General features: G+C 36.0%; 2 long non-coding RNA genes across 5 annotated transcripts in view; one reads left to right on the top strand and one right to left on the bottom strand.

Moving 5' to 3' along the window:
* The window catches only part of LOC137656650 (uncharacterized), a 116,118-nt gene extending 114,384 nt beyond the window's left edge, over positions 1–1,734 (top strand). Inside the window, exon 3 of the long non-coding RNA XR_011046997.1 lies at positions 1,691–1,734. This is a non-coding gene — a long non-coding RNA (uncharacterized lncRNA). The remainder of the gene's footprint in view (positions 1–1,690) is intronic.
* Positions 1,735–2,797: 1,063 nt separating this feature from the next.
* LOC137656648 (uncharacterized) lies at positions 2,798–21,382 on the bottom strand. 4 transcript variants are annotated; one of them, XR_011046988.1, is made up of 5 exons: positions 21,254–21,381; positions 12,466–12,551; positions 8,615–8,794; positions 8,105–8,207; positions 2,798–2,892 (listed from the first exon to the last, which is right to left on the bottom strand). It is a non-coding gene; the product is annotated as an uncharacterized lncRNA (long non-coding RNA). The 4 variants fall into 4 exon arrangements; XR_011046989.1 differs by lacking the exon at positions 2,798–2,892 and adding an exon at positions 3,753–3,771 and having other exon boundaries at positions 21,254–21,382; XR_011046990.1 differs by lacking the exon at positions 2,798–2,892 and adding an exon at positions 14,200–14,278 and having other exon boundaries at positions 8,085–8,207; positions 21,254–21,268.
* Positions 21,383–22,773: the final 1,391 nt, after the last annotated feature.

The raw sequence follows: 22,773 nt of genomic DNA, 5'->3' as shown, positions 1-22,773 counted from the left end.
ATAGTCGTTACTTCTAGAATCTTTTGTCTTCCAGTGATGCTTATAACCTGTCTAAACTATGAGCAGGTTGTTTGCCACAGTTTTCACACAAATGACCTCATCGGTGATAAATGCTATTCCCTATTGTGCTCTGTTAACTGTAACCCGTTGGGCACTGCCTGGTGGTGTGGATTCAGCCAAAGATTTAAATGCTGAGAACCAGTACGGGATGGAACCTATTTGAGAAAATAAAAACTCACGAGTAAAATACTGGGTAATTAGTAGACTTCTCTGATTTAAGCTCTAGGTAAATTTAGATATGTAGTTAGCATGATCATAATTTAGTTTCTTTGATATAGCTCCCTTTTCTAACCAGAAAAGAAATATAACTAAGACTGCAGGAACATTTTTGATAATTTAAAATGGTAGTTTTGGAAAAGGTAGAACCAGGTTTATAAGGTTTCTGCATTTTGTAATTATTTTTTTTATAGGATTATCCCTGTAGTAGGGTAATAGCATCAGTGTCCTTTTACAGTGTACTGTAGGTATTATTCAAAGATTGCAGTATTCTTTTTGATTTTTAGTTGCACTTGCTTTGTATCCTGCTTTTTTTTCTTGCTTGCTCTTTCAAATCTTAATGTTCAACCTCTCCAACAATGTTTACCCCAAGATGTACAGTACTATGACCCCAGAGTTCCAGCACCTGGTTATAGGGGGCTCAATTGATCTCCATTTCAAACAGTTCACTGTAGGCATTACTTAAGTCTTTGAAGAGTGTTTTTGACTGCAATATGTTTTATTCCAAAATTATAACTTTCCTTTAGTTCTATCTACAATTGCATAACTTGCACTGCAGCTGCATAGCCTTTCCCTGTGGGGTTACCCGTGTTTAACATGTGCACTGAAAGGGTTGCTGGACCCTATGTCCCAATTGAGGCCTAAATATTTAGTATGTTGATGCTTGTATGGGCAAATTAAACTGGAAAAATTTTGAAATTTGTTTTGCTCTTATAATTTTACTTTTACAATGTATTTACTTTTACAATATATGCTGTATAAAGTTAATTCTGAAGATAATTGGTTGTGTACTGTATCCTGGATTTGATACAAGATTTTATTTTGCAGGAAGGTGACTAAAACAGCTGATAATGAAACTTCAATCTTGGGAACACATTCGATGGTTTGAAGAGAATAAGATGGCCTTAAAGCAAGATCAAAGGAATATCAAGGCCATATGCGACTTATTTAGAATTTGTAAGTAAAGCTTATTTGAATTGGTTTTTAAACTTAAATTGTAAGAGAAGCCTTTCAGTCAAATACCAATCAGGGTACAGGTTAAGGATGGTCTGAAACTTACAGTATTTAATGCTGTTAAAGATAAATACTTTTTATTGAAGCTTTATACCCATTATTCAATGTAGATACTTATATTGAAGCTTTATTCCCATTATCTAAAGCTGTTAATCCTATTATCTACTGTAGGTATTTTAAGTTTCTAAGTAATTGTTTTTTATTTAAATAGTGCAGGCTAAAAAATAAATGAAATACTATTCAATGCTTAGTCAAAATCTTGTAATTTTATGGTAATGTTTTATGTCAACTCTTAGTTTAGAGGAAAGTTAATCAAAAGCATAGTACAAATAAGAATTATTTTTAAATTAAAGATTAAACAACCACATCACTTATTTTTTTCTGTAAATTCTCTCGGCAGGAAAATGGAGGAGTAAGATTGGGAGAATACTGCAGACTAATGAAGAGTATTTGGAAATGATGCAGTAATTAGTAAAAGGCTACCAAGTACCATAAACACGGAGGTAATATGGAACGTAATTATCAGCATACAGACATCAACAGGATAACAGATGAGAGAGAGGAAAGGAAGAGACTGGGAGGAAAAGCAGTAAATGAGGAAAGGTAAATGTCTCAGCAATCTGAAGGAAATATAGTATAACCATACATTAGCATGGAGAAAAAAGAAAACCAACTACAATTGCAAGAGAAATATTGAAATAAAGAAAATAAGCGAAGAGGAACAAGAAATTATTGAAATAAAGAAAATAAGGAATAAAGAAACAAGAACATATATAAGGAAACAACAAAGAACTTATCAATTAATAATATATTTATAACTGGAATTTTCAGAATAAAAACCAAAGGACATGCTGTCAAATTTTTATTTTTCCGCTTTAGCTTAATGTATATATAATAAAAAATTTTTTTACATGAATTGTTTCCTTCCTTTCTCGTTCTTGGATACATTCTTTCACTTGTGTTCTGTATTACTCCTTGTCTTTACTCTGTTAAGCTTTCATCGGCTACATTGTTCATCCCTATTAAATTCTCTCATTTGTCAACTGGATTTCAGAGTTGTATTAGAGGGTCTCTTTCCCAAAACCTTGTAGCCTGGTGCCTCCACCCACAGAGAGCTTGTAGCCTGGTGCCTCCACCCACCAGAGAGCTTGTAGCCTGGTGCCTCCACCCACCAGAGAGCTTGTAGCCTGGTGCCTCCACCCACAGAGAGCTTGTAGCCTGGTGCCTCCACCCACAGAGAGCTTGTAGCCTGGTGCCTCCACCCATCAGAGCTTGTAGCCTGGTGCCTCCACCCACCAGAGCTTGAGCCTGGTGCCTCCACCCACCAGAGCGCTTGAGCCTGGTGCCTCCACCCACCAGAGCGCTTGTAGCCTGGTGCCTCCACCCACCAGAGAGCTTGTAGCCTGGTGCCTCCACCCATCAGAGAGCTTGTAGCCTGGTGCCTCCACCCAGAGAGCTTGTAGCCTTGCCTACCCATCAGAGAGCTTGTAGCCTGCCTCCTTCCGCCAGAGGAGTTGCTTAGTTTCTCCTCCCATCTTGGAAACTACATTTAATTTAACAGTTCTGCCAATTTTTTCTCCCATCCTCAAAATTTCATTCAATCTGTAAAAGTGAACGTGATTTTAACCTTAATAAAATTGTTTGAATTATTCAATATAATAAGTCTAATAAATCTTTACCCTTCCCAAGGATTAAATTATTGAAAACTATCAAACCATTTCCATCTAAAACTTTAGATAGATATTTAAACATTCCAAAGTTTATAGATTTATAAACTATCAAACAATTACCATCTGAAATTAATTTATATCAGATTGAACAATTTCAAGTAATCAGTATTATATAATTATAACTAGAGTGCCAGTATTATATTAATCAACTATTAATTGTAACTAGTTAATATGAAATCTCAAAATGTTAAATTTTCCTTCAAGAAGTTAATTTCAAAACAAGTATATTGTAGAAAGTTAATTTTTAAAAATTAATGCCATAATTTCTTACAAGACTCATTTTAAAGTCATTGTACAGTAGTGTATATTTAATCAAAAAATACTCTTACCAATGTTTCAACAACATTACATATTAAAATATTGAAAAATCAAACTATTATCAAAGCTTATGTACATTTAAAATCAGAAACCATTCATATGCCTTGCATAAAATAATTCAGAACTGCCAATCTTTTATCACTGCAAACATGTGAAAACTTAAAACCCATCTGCTTTAATATGCAAATGGTTTAAAACCATTACTATGGTTCCTTAGTTTCAAGTTAATAAAGCACCATTAGGGGTTGTGCTATACTCATGGAAACATCCATCACTTTGTTGGACGGGTGCTAAACCAGCTCAAGCTTGTTTGTTTTACATACTGTTCAACCTCATCGTCCTTGTGACTGGGGAAAGTGTGTTTTTGGATGGGAGCTAGACCCTCAAAAGTTCAATGGTTTTTGGTAGTGTTTAACCTCTTCATCCTTGTGACCTGGGAATGGGAGAGCCTGTGTGTGTTTAATCAGCAGTATATCTGGCCCTCCCTGGTCTTGGTTTGATGGAAAGAGGGCTTGGGGCTGATTATATCTATCATATAACTAGTAAAGCTACAACCCTAGTTTAAAGCAAGGTGTTAAAGTCCAAGGGCTCCAGCAGGGAAAAATAGCCCAGTGAGCAAAGTTAATAAAAATGAGAAATAATGAACAAAATATATTTTTAAAACAAACATTAAAAGGGATTTTGACGGAAAAATCTATTTTTGGGCTCGAGCCTTGTCGTCCTGATGGAAGTTCCTTCTGGCAACTTTCTACAGTATAATATTTCAGCGATTGATATTATAAGAGAATTACCGTCAGGTATCACAGGGTCCCACCCCCGGAAACGACTATCCAAAGATATCGTGTATAATCAGGGACGTATCCTAAGATAACCATAGATATCTGCACCCCAAACAGACTTTACCCAGTCTAATCCTCTAAGGGGTAGGATATGTAAGGAGCCATTACACATCCTACCACCTTTTTATATGTTATAAAAAAGACATGTCAGCCTGTTCAACAAAAACATTTGCTGCAACTATGAACTTTTGAAGTTCTACCAATTTAACTACCCAATTAGGAAGATCATTCCACAAGTTAGTCACAGCTGGAATTAAACCAAGAAAACTGTAGTATTGAGCCTCATGAAGTCCTGACTTAGAATTAATAGCATGCCTAATATTAAGAACAGGATGGAATATGTCTGGGAAGATTGGAATTATGAAAAATCTCATGCAACATGCATAAGGAACTAATTGAATGACTGTGCCAGAGATTTATATCTAGATCAGGAATTAGAAATTTAAGAGACCGTAAGTTCCTTTCAAACAAATCAAGATGAGAATCAGCAGCTGAAGACCAGCCAAGAGGATACTTAAAACAAGGTAGAATGAAAGTATTAAAACACTTCAGAATAGATTGATAACCAAAAATCTAAGATTTTTCAAGAAGTCATTTTTGTGTAATTGAAGAAGACAAAATTCTTCCTGAAAAGTAAATTTGCTGTTGAGAATCAAACCTAAATTTTTAAGTGTCATAAGAGTTAAACATTAACAATGCTGAAGATCTGGATGTTTGAGATCTGGATGTTGAGGAGCTACTGTCCTCCACCTTACAATCACACAATTTTGTTAGGATTTAACTTCACGCCCCATAATTTGCAGCATGTGCTAATTATAGCTAGATCGATTGATTCAGCAATCCCAGATCTATATTCATATGGAATTGATGCAGTGTAGCATCGTCTGCATATGAAACAAGTTTTTTAAATAGTATTTAAAGTTATGGACCAAGAACACTACCCTGAGGAACACCAGATATCACATTCCTAATACTCACTATGGTGACAAACAACTGTTCTATTACTTAAAAATTCAATAATAATGCTATGAAACAGCCCACCCATTCCTAACTGTTTTGAGTTTGAAAAAAAAAAAAAGAGCCTCATGATGGACTGTCAAAAGGCAGCACAAATCAAGGCCAATCAAACAAACTTCTTGACCACAATCAAGGGATTTCTGTACAGCATTGGAGATTGTAAGATTTTTTGAAGTTCTCTGGCATCCTGACATCGAAGGTCATTGACGCCGATGAAGATTGTAAGAAGGGCATCACATGCTCTAAGGCCTTTATGAAAACCAAATTGCAAACTAGGGAACAGATGATTGCTTACAGCAAATCTATAAAGACACTTAGTCTTAAGACTTAAAAACTTTAGATACCGTTAATATAGAAGCTATAGAAATTGGGCGATAATCAGTACGACTTGAGCTACCACAAACACACAGTCAGTAACATTACCAATTCTCCAATAAGTGCTAATTGCTGCTCCTCTTGCTAACTTGCGCAAAAATACAACTTTGAGCCAAGAAATCTGGTCTGTGAAAGCCAAAGGAAAAATACCATTTGGGTCTACACTTTCATAATTATCAAGGTCCATCAAGAGCTTTAATTTCAAGATCAAAAAGTTTAACTAGTTAGTTTAGCCTCAGGAAAACAGGAATAAGGAAGATAAGTTTCTCATTTGGTTTCCTGTCAAACATCAGCCAAAAGGGTTGCCTTTTCCTTTGGACTGAGCGAGAGCCATCTGGTTCAAGTAAAGGAGGAACTGTTGCATCAACACTGAGTGCAGTGTTAAAGAGTTCACTATTTATGTTCCTTGTTTGTACCAGAAAGGTTTTTTATGGTTAAATCTTATTCCTTTCCAGTTGAAGCAAACTGAGCAAAAGCTCCAAGCCAAGTATATTTATTTCAAGTCAAATCTGATCTGTTACCCTTTCAAGGATGATAGGCCTCCTCATGTCTACAATTATCATTGAACTGTGATTTGTCCTTCACTCGGTACCTTAGCACACGAGAAGGGATACACCTATTAAATGTTGACTAGATTTTCATTCAAAGGGACGACAAGATAAAAAATATACAATTGTGACCAATTCAAGTCCAATAGATCACTCAATCCCATTCCAGTCTGCTTGAGATTCCACAGAGTATGATACATCAGGGACAGGCTGCCTAGTCTTCTCTAATGAAACTAAGGCATGATCAGAAGTCTTAACTGGAGAATCAACCTTACTTATAACACCAGGGAAGTGTGTATACTAGGTCCAAGCAGTTACCAGACCTGCGAGTAGTTTCACTTATTTGCTTACAGCCTGATTCAGAGGCAAAGTCTAAAGCTTTTTAACCATGGTGATCAGTAGGAGAAATTATTTAACTACTCCCTATGGTGGGCATTGAAATTACCCGCAAAGACAAAAGGGGTCTTTCTATCATTTATCTTACCAAGATGAAATTATCCATCTCTAGATTCCAGTAGATCGAACACAAGCAGTTGTGTCTAGAAAATCTCATCACCAGAATCTCATGACATCCACATTCATAGGACTTAAGAGAAGCAGGGTACTCTGTCCTAATATACACCGACCATTCCCTTGGCCCTGGCATCCCGTTTCAAAATTATTGGGTCAGTAATGACATTGCCAGTTCCTTACCTCTGAGTAACCTTTAAACCACCCTAGACAGGGAAGGGTGGGGGCATGTTTTCTATGCTCTTCTCGTGCGCTGTAGACAAGGTCTTTACAATACTCTCTTTGCCCGCTAGCTGCACAGTTTAGTATAAGTGTTCCTGCTACTGTGTCTTCTGCAAAATCTTGCTTTCTTTATAGTTCAACTGCTGGAGTTAAACTGCCCCTCCCCCATTGCACTTGGGGTGCATAATTGCCTCATGACTAGTGCCTGACTAAAACCCAAAACTTATGATCATATTAGTTGAATGGATTCTTTTTTGGTTATCACTAGAATATTACGTCTAGTGCAGAGCTGCACACTAGCCTACCCAATCCCTTTCAACCATATACCATAATTATGTACAGCAGCATTGCGTTAAGGTTCCAACCACTGAAAGAGGTCCTACATAAAATCTAAGTTCCTGCAAAACTTGGTAAACTAATTTGCAACAGAATATGCATCAGTATCCTCAAACCAAATTTGCTGCAACAGAATATGCTCAAGTACCCTTAAACCAAATTTACTAACAATATGCACTAGTATCCTTTGGTAAAATTTGCAACAATCCACCTGTACCAGAGTCAAATTTGCAGCAGAAGGTGTACCTGTATCCTCAAGTGAAATTAAAATCAATAATATGTAACTATATCCTGAAGTTAAATTTGCATCCATAATATGTACCTTTACCCTAGAAGTTAAATTTTCAACAGAATATGCACCTTTGCCTCAACTTAAATTTGCAACATATGCAGCTTTATCCTGAAGTTAAAATATACACCTGTATCCTAATGTAAAATTTACAAATAAGCAGCCGTATTTTTGTCAAATTTGCAACAATATGCTCTGTATCGTCAAATTTGTAACAGTAAAAGTGTACAACCATATCTTTAAGTCAAAATTTGAAACGATATGCATTTAGTGAGTAAATAGTGCAATTTATCTACAATTGTGTTTTCAATAGCCTACCCACAAGATCTTTGATATTTTTTTTTTTAAAAAACTCAAAACCACTGCTCTATAACAACCCAATGAGTGATATTCACACCTGATTCAATTTAATCCAAAAACTAAGGAACCTCAACCAAAATTAAAAATGACCATAATCAGTATTTTGCATGAATGGTATTGCTCTGGATGGTCATCAGTGGTCAATACAGTGCTGTAACCCTTCACCATACTGTATATTAATCCATCACCATACAAGATACCAACCACCATAGATCATAAGGTAAACATTAGGAAAAGTGAAAAATCTCAATACTGGACACATTCATTTACTTGAATAAATTGGCTTCCAAAATTCAAAGTCTTCTCTGCATATACATTTCTGAACTCGTGGTGGATGAGAAAGACAATCCTGTGGTTTCTTCAAAAGTTGTACCTGTAAGAAAAATACCAGATTAAGTCTTTTGGACAATTATAATTACCTTCTAATGATTGTACTATATTATATCTAAATACATTTGAGTTATCTACCAAAGCTGTGTCATTCTTAATTAGAATGTGTAATGTTTAAATGCAAAGTGTTTAATATTCAGCCTTTGGTTTTAAAGTTAACCTAAAACTAGTAAGGGCTCACAGTCATAAATACACCTACTTAAAATTCAGTCCAAGAAAAAAATTACATTGAAAACGTATACTCTAAAAGATGGAATATTACCTTAACTAGGAGTTCTCCTTATTGAGAAAAGTAACCCATAAGCATTCACACTTATAAAACTTTCAAATAAAGAAAATTTCAAATTATTCCTGAGGGCAAATTATAAAAGTTGGAAATCCATCACTCACATTGACTTGATAAGTACAGCAATTGTCACATGAATTGTACAATTACAGAGCCAGCAAGATCGTCCTGTCTCTTATCCCTTGCCTGTCAAGAAAATCTTCATTTTGGCTGTCAATATCTCCACCTGTCAAAAACACCGATGTTCGTCCGTCTTATCTGCAACCCCAATTTCCATTTCACCACTGCAAAAAAAAAAAAAACTATTAGAACATTAAGAAATTTACCTGTATGGCATTCTCCAAATACTAAATAACACATGGTATGCTGTTTAAATCAGACTTAAACTATGCCTAAATTTTTCCTACAATTTTTTTTTTTTTACACTGTTTACCAAAAGTGCTTTCAATTATATAAAGTTCCAGGAACCAAACCACCAGTATTCAACAATTGAGAAACTCTCAAACTGGAAATGTGAAAATTTGGCAATAGCTTATGACAATAAAGCAAACAATTTTGGAAAATATTCAGTAAAAGAAAATTCAAAATATAAATAAGGAATGTTGAAGCAATAAGCATTAAAGATATCTATCAAGTTTCAGATGCAAAGGTCAATGGCATAGCTGTTTAGTACGACATTTGACATTCAGGTATCAGTGAATTGTTACTCTACCAACGTTTAAGCTACGACTTTATAATGGTGTGAAACCAATGGGCAGGGATATAAAAACTAAATTAAATGAAACTAAAATAGAACTTCGTAGAGTAGAATTGAATCAAACTAGATTGTCAACTCTAATATTTATTATTTTCTAACTTTGGCTTCCAATACGCATGTCGACGAAGAATTAGGCAACTGGGCAGTGTCATAATAGAAAACCTAGCTGGTAGCTGACACTTGTAGTCTTCTCAACTACCTATGTTATTTTCACACATTTCTGAACTTTGCACCTATGGGGGTGAGGAAGTGAATTAATGACTATAAATGAACACCAGATTCAATTTATATGGTCCTGAATTTTGCAGAACTATGCTTTAGGACCACCTTCCCCAAGGGGAAAAAATGAAAGATAAGAGCCAGTCATTCTACTATTCATTCCAGACTTACATTTACGCATTGCCATGGAAGAGATGCTTCCTGTGCCGTGTGGGATCTGGGCTGGCTGCAATATTACTTTAGTCGCCACGTACCGAGCATAAAGGTTTATGAGAGGTGTATACTGCCTAACCCCAGCCACAAGAATCCTGATGACTGGCACAGGCAATAGGGGTAACAGGTGACCGGGTCAGGGATGATGCATGGAGTAACGTCTAATGTTCTCTCAGCCCAGGACTTGCCCAAACCATAGGCACAATACCCTTATGTGGCATGACAGCCTCACTTACTGGCACTGGTGTCGCAGGAAGATACAAATTCCTTGGGGGGCTTTGGAAGGGGCTTCCACTGTGGGCATCACTGGGGTCACTGACAACCATGCCTTTCAGTACAGATATCTTAGGAGAAACTGACACTTAAGACATTGACATTGAGAGAGTACCAGCTCTCAATGTCAGAGGGCCTACATTAAAGACCTTCCTTGAATTAACTTGTCAGCAATCTGCAAATTGTCACCCCTACATTAGAGTGTCTTGCCTGATACACCCTCTCTAATACCTTTATCAAGGATATCCTCTTCCACCCAACCTCTCCCTAGATTATCCTTCACTATCTTGCCAGCTAATTCTCTGCCTCTCTATCTTTAACAGGTTCCTCTCTAGCCCTCCTCACTTCCTCCCCACCATCCCTCAACGCTTGTCCACATCACTGCTGTGATACTTTTTACCTCTAATCTTTGATGTACCATTCTTATTTAATTTTCCAATCTTTCAAGCAGCGATATTCCCATTATCCACCTCACCTTTTGCATCCTAATCGTAATCCTTTCTTCCTCTGTTTCAAGAGCCAACTTTTCTGATCTGTAAATGAACACTGGTCTTATTACTGTGATAAAGATCTTTAGTTTTATTGGACTTTTATCAACATTCCACACCCCCCCCCCCCCCAGCTGCTTTCATCCTATTAACTTCCAGCCTTGCATCCTCCCTCATGGCATAGTAGATTCTACCTGTTTTATAACATTGCCTCTACTTCCATGCATAACTATCTAGTCTTTACCTTCCTTACTATTCACAATTACTTCAGTCTTATCCCCATACTCTTGAACCTCTTCCCAGTTTTATCCACATTTACTCTTAAACCTCCTCTCTCCAGTCTTATCCACATTTACTCAAAGCTCCCCTCTCCAAGGTCTCTTGCCAGTAAACAACTGTTCTTAGTCTTAATTTTCAGATTTAATCACCAAATCATCTACATATAGAAGCATTTCTGATCCCTCACTAAACATCCATGACCACCACAAAAACTAGCTCTAACTTCCAAAGGTTTGTTTCTTAAATACATTATTACTTTAGTACTTGTTCTTGTATACATCTATACCATTCTAACTTCTGCAGGAATTTCTTCAAGCAAAAAAACATCTTTTCTTGATATTTTATCATAAGCCTACTCTAGATCTACAAAAGCTTGTTTTGCTCTTTTCCTGTTGCTGCCGCACTATAAAATGGCATAAACCATTCCCCTCCCTTTCATGAATTCATACAGCTATTTCCAAAAATTTTCAATCTAGCGAACTCAAAAAACTTTCAAACCATGCTGTTATAGTTTAATTCCCCTGTAATTACCACAATCCATGACATCTGCTTAAATATATATACCATTACTCTCCTCCCAGTCCTTGGGCATTATTTCCCCTTCCCATATTGCTCTTATATCTAGCATCCATTTTCCCCCTGTAGCTATTTCAATTTGAAACTGCTGGACCTTGTGTTTAATCATTTTACTCAATGCCAGCTTTACTTTTGTATTCATTATCTTCATCACTTGCACCTCCATGAGTACATCTCCCAGCTCCCCTCTCAATTTCAGTATTAAAGTTTAAAATATTCTCTCCATCTCTTATTCATCCCTATGCAATATATTTCCATCTTGAGAGCTGCCAGTTGCCCAAATGCTCTGAATTTTCTTTAAGTTTGAATCTTAGATAACCTTTTATCCATCCCTTGTTCCTAGACTTAGTTGTTCTGCTGTCCCAGTAACTACCTACTTTACTCCTAAAATCTTTTTTTCTGTACCATTTCTCTGCACCCTATGCAATACCTTACTATCCAGTCCTTAAATGCCTCATTTTCTTTTATCAGACTTGCACCTTTCTGGTCCTCCCCACAACTTTTCTTTCAACACCACATTCACTGGTTCTTCTCACTAACCCCTGTTTCCACTAAACCTTTTTCTTACCCAACCATATTTTCCACTGTTCACTAAGTTACACCTTTCCAGTTCTCTTAAATTCCTTACTTTTCTCCTATAAGATGCCAAACTAATACTAAATCAGCCGTTCTCTGGTTTTCTACTTTAAAATCCATTATTTCCAGTATGTTTAACACATGCTTCCCCCAAAATCACTTCACTAGTCATCACGCTGTCAGCTGTTTTTACCAGGATATAATGGCTGATAACTTAAATTGGACATGTTACTTTACCATGACCTTGAACTTACAAAATTTAAATGATTCAGATTTTACCTCTTTTCATTACTAACGAGTATAATTGAGCCCAGGAAGGTGTTCACAAATAAATGTCAGGGGGTAAAATCACCTTTATACTTCATTAGCACAGGTAGTATATTATAAACTTGTTTCCACCAGTTATAAAAAGAGAAATGTAGTAAAAATAAAACTTGCCATAATCAAAACAATGGTGATAACACTAAGACTAACTTAATTGCGAAGAGTTATGGGAGCATAGAAAACGTGATTTTCCCATCTCATTTTCTATGGAGCCATTCGTATTAAGAAAAACACTAAATTGAGTATTTACCTGTATTTAGATACGCCAAAGTAAGACTATCCCTTGGTCTTTGCTCTGTAGCTCTTCGCTCGAGACATTACCTCTGATCCCATGTTCTGGAAAGCAGAAAAGGTTTACATGTTAATCCCGTAGGCTAATATTAATTATTCTAATTTATCACTTGGTTTTTGGTCCATCGTAGCTCACAGCACTAATTTAACCTTACTGCCCTCTTGTTCATGCAAATAGAAAATTTTTCCCTATGCACGGTTAAGTGGGCTATTTTGGCATTCTAATTATGAAATTGATCCACTTGGTTCAATTTTTCTTGTTCTGGTATAGCTTGCTACACTCACAATTCAACCGTTTCATAACAGAACAGTGCAATATTACTTAAAACATTGGAAATCTTATATTTAATAGGTCTTTGCAAATACAGAATTTTAAATCCCATACTCATCCACTTTCATAATACAGTATATCAGGTGCTTATCAAACTTCTTAAACCAGGTGTTCATAAATGCCAATTCAGAACTGCCCCCTCTAATATATACTCTTCACATTCATTTCTAATTCCAAACCAATGGCCTTCATTGACTTCATCCACTTCACTACCATTCATGTGTTCCTACGATTAGCTTCAGTTCAAATAGCTGCCTCAAATTCTTGCCTAAATTACTTTTGTTCCTTGCAACCCATCCGAGGGCAATATACTGAAATTAAATTTACTATTGAATCTCCTATTACCATTGGAATTTTTAAAAACCTATAATTTATTCTCTACCATATCTTCCTTCCAGTTATGACTTATGAGCCCAAGTCCATTTCTTACCTCTCATGACCCACTGTAATAAGTTTATACCTATTTCCTTTCATCTTTTCTTCAAACAGGACATCAATCCACCTCTCCTTTACATCCACTATCTCCAACTTTAATGTTATCTTTAGCCACAGTTGTGACTCCTGCAATACCCCACATCCCAGTTAGGGGATTCTGACGTGCAGTGTTTTTAAGGGATGCCATAGCCGCATCCACATTTCTACCAGCGTCGGGCATGGCTTATAATTTGGAGAGGCTTTTACAATCACATGCCCTTGCAGTTATTAACTGCAGTTATTAGCAGAGGGCCTAACCTTTGATTGGTTAAATTGCAAGGCCTGCAGCAGTTTACGCAGATTGGGAGTGAGCCTAGCCTTTTGCTTAAAACGTTATAAAAGTAATTTTATACTCGAAACTATAGGGGCACTTAGAACACAGATCACAGCAGCTTATTTTTCGACCTTTTGCTCGACCTTGACCTTCAACCTTAGACATTATCATGTATTAATAGGCGTGGACTTTCATACAATAAAAAATGAACCAAGTTTGATGTCTGAAAACTATGTCTAAACTTATGGCTGATAACTTAAATTGGACATGTTACTTTACCATGACCTTGAACTTACAAAATTTAAATAATTCAGCTTTTACCTCTTTTCATTACTAACGAGTATAATTGAGCCCAGGAAGGTGTTCACAAATAAATGTCAGGGGGTAAAATCACCTTTATACTTCATTAGCAGAGGTAGTAAATTATAAACTTTTCCACCAGTAATAAAAAGAGAAATTTAGTAAAAATAAAACTTACCATAATCAAAACAATGGTGATAACACTAAGACTAACTTAATTGCGAAGACTTATGGGAGCATAGAAAACGTGATTTTCCCATCTCATTTTCTATGAAGCCATTCGTATTAAGAAAAACACTAAATTGAGTATTTACCTGTATTTAGATACGCCAAAGTAAGACTATCCCTTGGTCTTTGCTCTGCTGCTCGAGACATTACCTCTGATCCCATATTCTGGAAAGCAGAAAATGTTTACATGTTAATCCCGTAGGCAAGTATTAATTATTCTAATTTATCGCTTGGTTTTTGGTTCATCGTAGCTCACAGCACTAATTTAACCTTACTGCCCTCTTGTTCATGCAAATAGAAAATTTTTCCCTATGCACGGGCTATTTTGGCATTCTAATTATGTAATTGATCACTTGGTTCAATTGTTCTTGTTCTGGCATAGCTTGCTACACTCACAATTCAACAGTTTCATAACAGAACAATGCAATATCAGTTAAAACATTGAAAATCTTATATTTAATAGGTCTTTGCAAATACAGAATTTTAAGTCCCATACTACTGGCAGAAACCAAGTTTACAGATTTTAATAAAATATCAAATTTTACCGTCATCTCAGCAAAGGCAACAGGAGCCTCTTTCAACCTGGTAGTTCAGAAGAACAACCGATAGGTGATTCTTCTGACAATTAAATACTGTATACAATTATGACTGGTACACCGTAGCCTATAGCCTACTTCAACTTTTGAGCGTAATTGATGAAGAAACCTTGAGCAAACCAATAACTTTTCATTAATAGCAGTCGACCCAGTATAATAAACTACCAGATATCAAAAAGCTTTGAAAACACCACAATACATTAAAAAAAAATCTACGAACCATTTATTGCACTTCTCTAATTTTACCTTTAACATTAACTCAAATGATACTTTGTTCTAGCAGGCAGAATTTTTTTTTTATCCATGCTTGAACAGTGGGCCAGTATTTATGATAGTTGATGAATTTTTTTATTTTTACTTTCAAACATATCTTCCAAATTCAATTTGTCTTGACGTAAGATCCAGAAAAAATATACTTTGTGATTGTAAAATTGAGAAAAAAAAATTATACAAACTTCACAAAGAAGTTAATACAATTAAAGGGACAAATTCAAAGGGAGTGTTTTAGCATGTGCTTCAGCGTCTGTTCAAATGGATTGCTTCCATTTACCATGAGAGAAAATATACAGTATCAAGATACTTCCCTAACCTTTCCATATTGGAATGAAATAAGATTTTGGTTATACTTTTGAAAACTAAAATGTTTTATTCGGCTCTTAACAACCATGACAAGTCCCGCCTACCAGTTATTTTCTAACTACTGGGTTGGCAGCAGTAAATATAACCCGGTACATAATTTCTTGCTAAATACATGAAACTTTCCTATTCCCTATTCTGTGTTAATTTATGCCCATGATTATTGCAGCAAACACCCATTTAGGAGTTTTTGTACCCCCTTGTATATATATAATTATAGGGGACCCCAGTGAGAAACTAGTGTTTGTTGGATGGGGGAAAGCCAAAAAAAAAAAGGGATGATTTGCAGCAATGATCAGAAGTGAGAAAAAAAACATCTACAAAAACACTTGTGTAGAAATTATAAATTATTCACTAAACATCGGTTTTTTTTTTTTGCTCCAAGGCGGCCCGCTATGCTTAAAAAAAACATCCACATCACTGCTATGTTCTGGAAAGTGGTATATATCTGTGCTCACAAGCTCCAAGGCTCACTGTTTCGGGGTTATTTTTTTACTTTCACAAGTACAGCAATAGCTACACACTAATGGAGATTGTTTTCATTATAATCCATTAGCGACATTAAATTTCGCTATTTCAAAGAAAACAGTATATTTTCAATAGGAAAAAAAGCTTTTTCTACAGTAAATAGTGTGCTTTCAACAAATTTGCCCTTTTATTTCCATTGCAAATGAGCCGTCTACCGTTATATGAGTCCCCACTTCCAAATGGACACGGGTAGGACTCTAGGACTTGGGGTGTGCAAAAAAATAAAATAAATAAATAAATAAAGTGAGATTATTTAACAAAGATTTGTAAAAGGCCACACAAACTAACAAACCCACCTAACCTAGTAGTTCCTATGTCACAGACCTGGCCGGGGGCAAGCTGGCCGGACCTCTACTCCCAGGTCACAAACTAAAAGCAAATCACAAATAATTACTTATGTAATGATAAATTCACAAAAATCCTTACCAGAATTGAACTTGGGACATTTACCTTTTTGAGGGATAACTCCGCTCTTATTTTTTTTTTTTTCACAACACCAGTAGCAGCCTACAGTGATACTCTCCATGAAACTTGCTATTTTTCGTGGATTACGCATCCCAGAGAATGTATGAAGAAAAGGTTATTTTTACCACTATCAATTTGCAAGTAAATTTTCCCCACCCAAAACCTCAGATTGCTGCAGGATATATAAAGGTATATCATAATTTGCAATGGAAATGTAGGGAATCTTCAAAGAAAAGTTTTTCTATAAACACCATTTCTTTAGATAAGATTTTTCACGTGTTCCATAATACTTGAAAGACTAAATAAAGTTTTGAAGTACTTACTTTACTTTTATTTTTACGGGTTTATTTCTCGCCCTCCATCAGACACTAAAGGTCTGTAAAGGAGGGCCTTGGTGTGTGAAAAAATAGTTTCTTTCCAGTTAATATTTTGCTCTGTATCGTTATCAGTTATTTCGCTAGCATTTGTATTCAGGCTTAATAGTTTTCAGGTCACTTATAACACTTTCTAAAAAGTTAAGTCTTCAGGTTTTTCTTGAAAGCTGCCATATTATTGCTATTCTTGACATCGATTGGAAGGTCGTTAAAGAGAGTCTGTGCAGCACAACTGAACGTTCTTCCTCCTATTGCATGATTCACACTAGATTCGAATAGTCTATGTGGGTCATCTGCATGTCTAACTCTTACAGCGGCGCTGGTAGCTTCAGGGTAGGGGACCAAGCAATCACGAAGATATTTAGGCTTATCACTTTTAAGTGCTTTGTGAGTCCACAAGCAAATTTTAAATTCAATTCTAGCCTTAACAGGTAACCAATGTAGATCGATCAATACAGGAGTTAATCTCTCCCTTAGTTTAATGCCTTTTATCAGTCTAGCCGCCCGGTTTTGCCCATTTTGAAGCTTTCTTAGTAGTGTATTGGGCAATTTGTAGTACAGAGAATTGCAATAATCAAGCCTTGATATTACATGACTCATCACTAAAATGTTTGTACTGCCCTCTTAAATATTTTCTAATAAATGCTATGTTTCTCAGGTGATAGCTACACACTTTCACTGTGTTCACAATTTGGTCCCTCATTGACAAATTACAATATCAGTACACCCAAATTTTTCACAACAGGCACAATCCCAATATCAGCATCACTAGTTTTTATACTTTGAATTGACTGGTAATTCTTCAAAGCCACCTTTGTGCCAAAAAACATACATTCTCTTTTATCATTTAATTTGAGCTTTTTCCTCTGCATCCATGTTTTTATTTCAGTCATTATCTCATCGATTTTCTTCTCTGTATCTTTTGTTGAAATTGAGAGGTAAAACTGAGTACCATGTGCATATAGTTTAAAGCCCACTTTTTGTTTTTTCAAGATGTGTGATAGCTCGATAGTATATATGTTAAACAAAATAGGGCCCAGAACACTACCCTGTGGTACACCCTTCATAAGAATTCTCTCATTGGATCGGTTTCCAGAAACTTCTACAATAGTCTTCCTATTCACTAAGTAACTTCGCAAAAATTTCAGTGGTTCCTCACTCACTCCAATAGACTAAGTCGTCAAGTACTCGTGCACAACAGTGTCAAAAGCAGCACTAAGATCTAACAATCAAAATTCCACACTTTCCCTCATCAAGAAGACCTATCATCATTCATTGAGCATAAGGTAGTTTCTGTAGAATGATTAGCTCTGTAGGCCGATTGATTTTCCGGGAATACCTCTAACTCATCAATATGCGTCCATAATTGCTCACTTATGACTTTTTCAATAAGCTTTGACATGTAGGATAAATTTGAAATGAGCCTATATGAATTTATCTCGTTTACGTAACCTTCTCCTTTATAAATTGGTTTGATCAACGCAGTTTTTTCACAGCTAGGAAAACAGGATTGTGATATATTTAGGTTAATTATGTTCAGGTAAATATTATACAACTTGCTTGTTTGGAGCTTCACTTATTGAACTGTTTGGGAAAGTGTCGTTTCCACAATGTATTCTTCATCTCTCAACCTTTAACAAGTCGCACACATTTATTTCCTTAAATTTTATTAACTTCTTTCCCTCCTTCACTGGCATAGCTGACTGTCCTTCCAAGTTATTTTGGGGGAAACCTCTATAGATTTTATCAATTTTTTCATTGAAGAATATAGCAAATCTCTGCACAAACATTGTCAGGCAAGACTTTTTTTAATCCCATCAAATCAAAGGTTTGTGAAAGTCCTTCATGTTATTGGTTTTTTTACATTCGCCGTTGTAGAATTTTCTTTGTTTTTTCTAACAGGATGTTTTAGTAATTTCTGGCCTTATTATATACATTTTTGGCTTGTGAGGATTTGGCTCTTTTCCATCTACCTTCCATCTTACGTCTGTCTTTTTGCCTTTAATAGCTCACTATTATACCATCTAACATTTTCGCGTACAACTTTGTTTGTTCTTTATGGGACACATGGTATCGTACATTTTTCCAAAATTGTCGTTGTATTTCTTGGTATAACAACCAACACATTCTCTGTCTACCATATGTTCACATTGTGTGTTCTCATAAGACATTTGCGCTACACTAGCTTCAATAAAATTCTCAGCATCAAAATTTTTCCGTTCCCTATATGTGATCCATTTTTTCAATACTCTGGTGCAATTTATATTAACATCAAAAAGTGATGAGTTTGTGTTTTTGAGATCTCAGTCTGGTTCCACTTCAAGGTTTTTTTTTTTATTAGGTCCGAGTCTTTTCCACATATGACCAAGTCGAGTGTGACCACCTACTGACGTTGATACCAAAACACTTTATTAAATTAAACATCTCAAATACTTCCTTGAGTTCTTTAGTCTTATAATCGTTTTCATCATCTACCCAACAATTAAAGTCACCACCAATTAATGTATTTTTAATATCGTCCACTACACCCACAATACTAAATTCTTCAATGAATTTCCTCATATTACTCCCTGGTGGTCTATATGATATTATATTCAATACCTTATTGTTTTTTGTCAGTTTTAAACATATATTCAAATGTTTCAAATACTATTTCATTCATGATAGAAACCCTAGAGAAGGTTTTCGACAGACCCACTCCTCCTCCAGTTTTGTCCTTTCTTGGTACGTGGTAGAAATCGTGAGTACACGGCGTCATTGTACTTTCCTCTTGGAAAAGTATGTGATGGTAGTATAGAAAAAACAGAAAGGGAAGGTGGAGGAAAAATGGCAATTTTAAAACATCCAGGAATGTCCGCATAAAATATTTGAAAGCTCGCGCTTTGTTAAAAATGCCTGGTTATGAAGTCATACAAGACAGAACAGCTGGCAAAAGTGAACTCGACGCATGCGCAATAACTCGCCATCAGTCTCCCAAATGTAAGCTATGAAGTTAAAGGTAAAAATTAGCCAAAATTTTTAAACTACACTCTTATAGACCAACCCCCATAAAAAAGAAAAAAAGCAAACTAGCCACCACTTGCCCATTCCTTATAGCGAATTAGTTTTGTTGGTAATTAAAGTATAACCAAGAATCCTGTAGCAAGGGCTCGACAACGAAAGGAGCAAAATGAATTTCATTAAAATTAACTTTAAGAGGCTTCAGCCATTGGTATGAGATTTGAGGTAGTGCATTTGCAAATACCTATCAAATTATACTAGTTTCAATGTCCCAACTAATATTGCACTAATTCTATAGTTTAGCCAGCAGCCAAGGTCAGAGTGGAGGTGCACACTACCTATCAAATGGGCGGGGATTCTCGTGTCACTCAGCATCCACATGGGTTTACTCTTAAAAGCTTAAGAGTAATTTCCAGCTTCACTGACATCCTATTCCAATAGGCTAAAGGTTTAAGGTTTGCATTGTGTAGGCTATAGAGACAATGGCTTACACCGGACACGGGTGCAATGCTACTCCTACGTATCCACCTTATTAAAAACTTAAAATGTCCATTCGCTTCAATTTTACTTTATGTTCAAATTTTAAAATTTGAATGGAATCTTGTTTTAGGCCTACATGTAGACAAAACTGTTGTTTTCCAGAATAGGGATAATGTCTTCAGGAGAGTTTGATTGGCCATTGGGTTTGTTGAAGGGGTATTGAATGAGATGGTAAGCGTAGGAGTAGCCTTGCATCCTCTTCTGTTGAAAGCTATTGAACCCTAGAGATTACACAAACTTTCGACCTTTACCCGCGATACCTGATGGCAATTCTCTTCTAATATCACTCGCAGAAATAGTATACACAAGGAAGCTGCCGAAGGGAACTTCCATCTGGATGACATGGCTATCCTAACCAAAAACAGATTTTTCCTACATCAAAATCCATTTATTTAACACTAACAATTTTCCCAAACCTATTTCAATCATTCCAATAAATGACTTACAACACTGTTTAATCTACCAAAAATCACTGGGTAATAACAGAGGTATTTAAAACTATGGGTGTATACATAGCTATCCTGCCTATATTTGCATAATTTTAATTAACGCCAAAATGGTAACCCATAGGGGAAACCCAATAAATCATTAGCGCTAATACATTAATTACGGTAACTTAAGATAACTTGCGATGATTAATGGAAAGTAGATAAAAGTTCTTGAAATTTAACCTACAATTAAGACTGGTACATTGTATATTTTAAGGGGTTACAAACGTAGTTTACGTCTAAGAAGTTATCCATTACTTTGTCCATTCCATAATTATCTAAAATCTGATTTTTATACTTTTTATCCACACTATGGAAAAAATTCGTTTGGCCGTCTAATCATCTCAAATGAAATTTACAAAAAATTTATGCAATACTACTGCTGACCCAGCCTTAATTCAAACACACCCAGTTTGCTAACAAATCACAACCTAAGAAATTTAAATTTCCAAAATAAAAGAGCAAGAAAATAGAAAAAAAAAAACGAAATTAATAAAGAACATTTTAACATACCTTTCACCTTTTTAGACACTTCACAGTCAAGAACAAAACAGTAAACGGTCGTAAAAGAATATCTAAACTCTGTTGTTACTTCAACTGGAGGAAAAATCAAGGACGCCAGAATCCAGGACGTAAGAACCAATATCCTTGAAAAGAAAAAAGAGATAAGTGGCGCCACCTACATTTAAGATTCCTAATTAAATAATTGAGCAGTACGCAAGAAAAACTATTTGCCTGATTATAGATAAAATCCACTGAATCTACTTCAATTAACATTGGCTAAATTAACAAGCAATTTTTTAGTTGGACTCGTCAAAATTTCATTAATCTAACAATGGATAAAATATTTTCAGTTAAATGCTCCTCCGTCTAACTCTAATCTGTCAAACACTCCCCTGTCAAATGTTCCTTTGTGAAATTCTCCTCTGTTAAATGCTCCTTTGTCAAATGCTTCTTTGTTAAATGCCTCTCTGTCAAATGCTCCTCTGCCAATGCTTCTCAGTCAAATGCCTCTCTGTCAAATGTTTCTCTGTTAAATTCTCCTCGGTCAAATGCTCCTCTTCCAAACGCTCCCCTGTCAAATGTTCCTCTGTCAAATTCTAATCTCTCAAACACTCCTCTAGCAAATGCTCTTTCGTCAAATTCTCCTCTGTCATATGCTCCTTTGTCAAATGCGTCTCTGTCAAATGCCTCTCTGTCAAATGCTTCTCTGTCAAATTCTTCTTTTCAGATGCTTCTCTGTCACATGTGTTTCTGTCAAATGTACCTCTGTCAAACGCTTCCCTGTCAAATGCTCCTTTGTCAAATGCTTGTCTGTCAAATTCTAACCTGTCAAACACTCCTTTGTCAAATTCTAATCTGTCAAACACTCCTCTGTCAAATTCTCCCCTGTCAAAATCTCCTCTGTCAAATGCCTCTCTGTCAAATGCTCCTCTGCCAATGCTCCTCTGCCAATGCTCCTCTGCCAAATTCTAATCTGTTAAACGCTCCACCGTCAAACTCTAATCTGTCAAACACTCCCTTGTTAAATGTTCCTTTGTAAAATTCTCCTCTGTCAAATGCTCCTTTGTCAAATGCTTCTCTGTCAAATGCCTCTCTGTCAAATGCTCCTCTACCAATGCTTCTCTGTCAAATGCCTCTCTGCCAAATGTTTCTCTGTCAAATTATCTCCTGTCAAATGCTCCTCTGCCAAACGCTACCCTGTCAAATGCTCCTCTGACAAATTCTAATCTCTCAAACACTCCTCTAGCAAATGCTCTTTCGTCAAATTCTCCTCTGTCATATGCTCCTTTGTCAAATGCGTCTCTGTCAAATGCCTCTCTGTCAAATGCTTCTCTGTCAAATTCTTCTTTTCAGATGCTTCTCTGTCACATGTGTTTCTGTCAAATGTACCTCTGTCAAACGCTTCCCTGTCAAATGCTCCTTTGTCAAATGCTTGTCTGTCAAATTCTAACCTGTCAAACACTCCTTTGTCAAATTCTAATCTGTCAAACACTCCTCTGTCAAATTCTCCCCTGTCAAAATCTCCTCTG

This window comes from Palaemon carinicauda, chromosome 17 (assembly GCF_036898095.1).
Source record: "Palaemon carinicauda isolate YSFRI2023 chromosome 17, ASM3689809v2, whole genome shotgun sequence".
In the NCBI taxonomy this organism is placed as follows: Eukaryota; Metazoa; Arthropoda; class Malacostraca; order Decapoda; family Palaemonidae; genus Palaemon; species Palaemon carinicauda.
The sequence above is the reverse complement of the archived record's forward strand: the minus strand, read 5'-3'. Positions and strand labels throughout refer to the sequence as shown.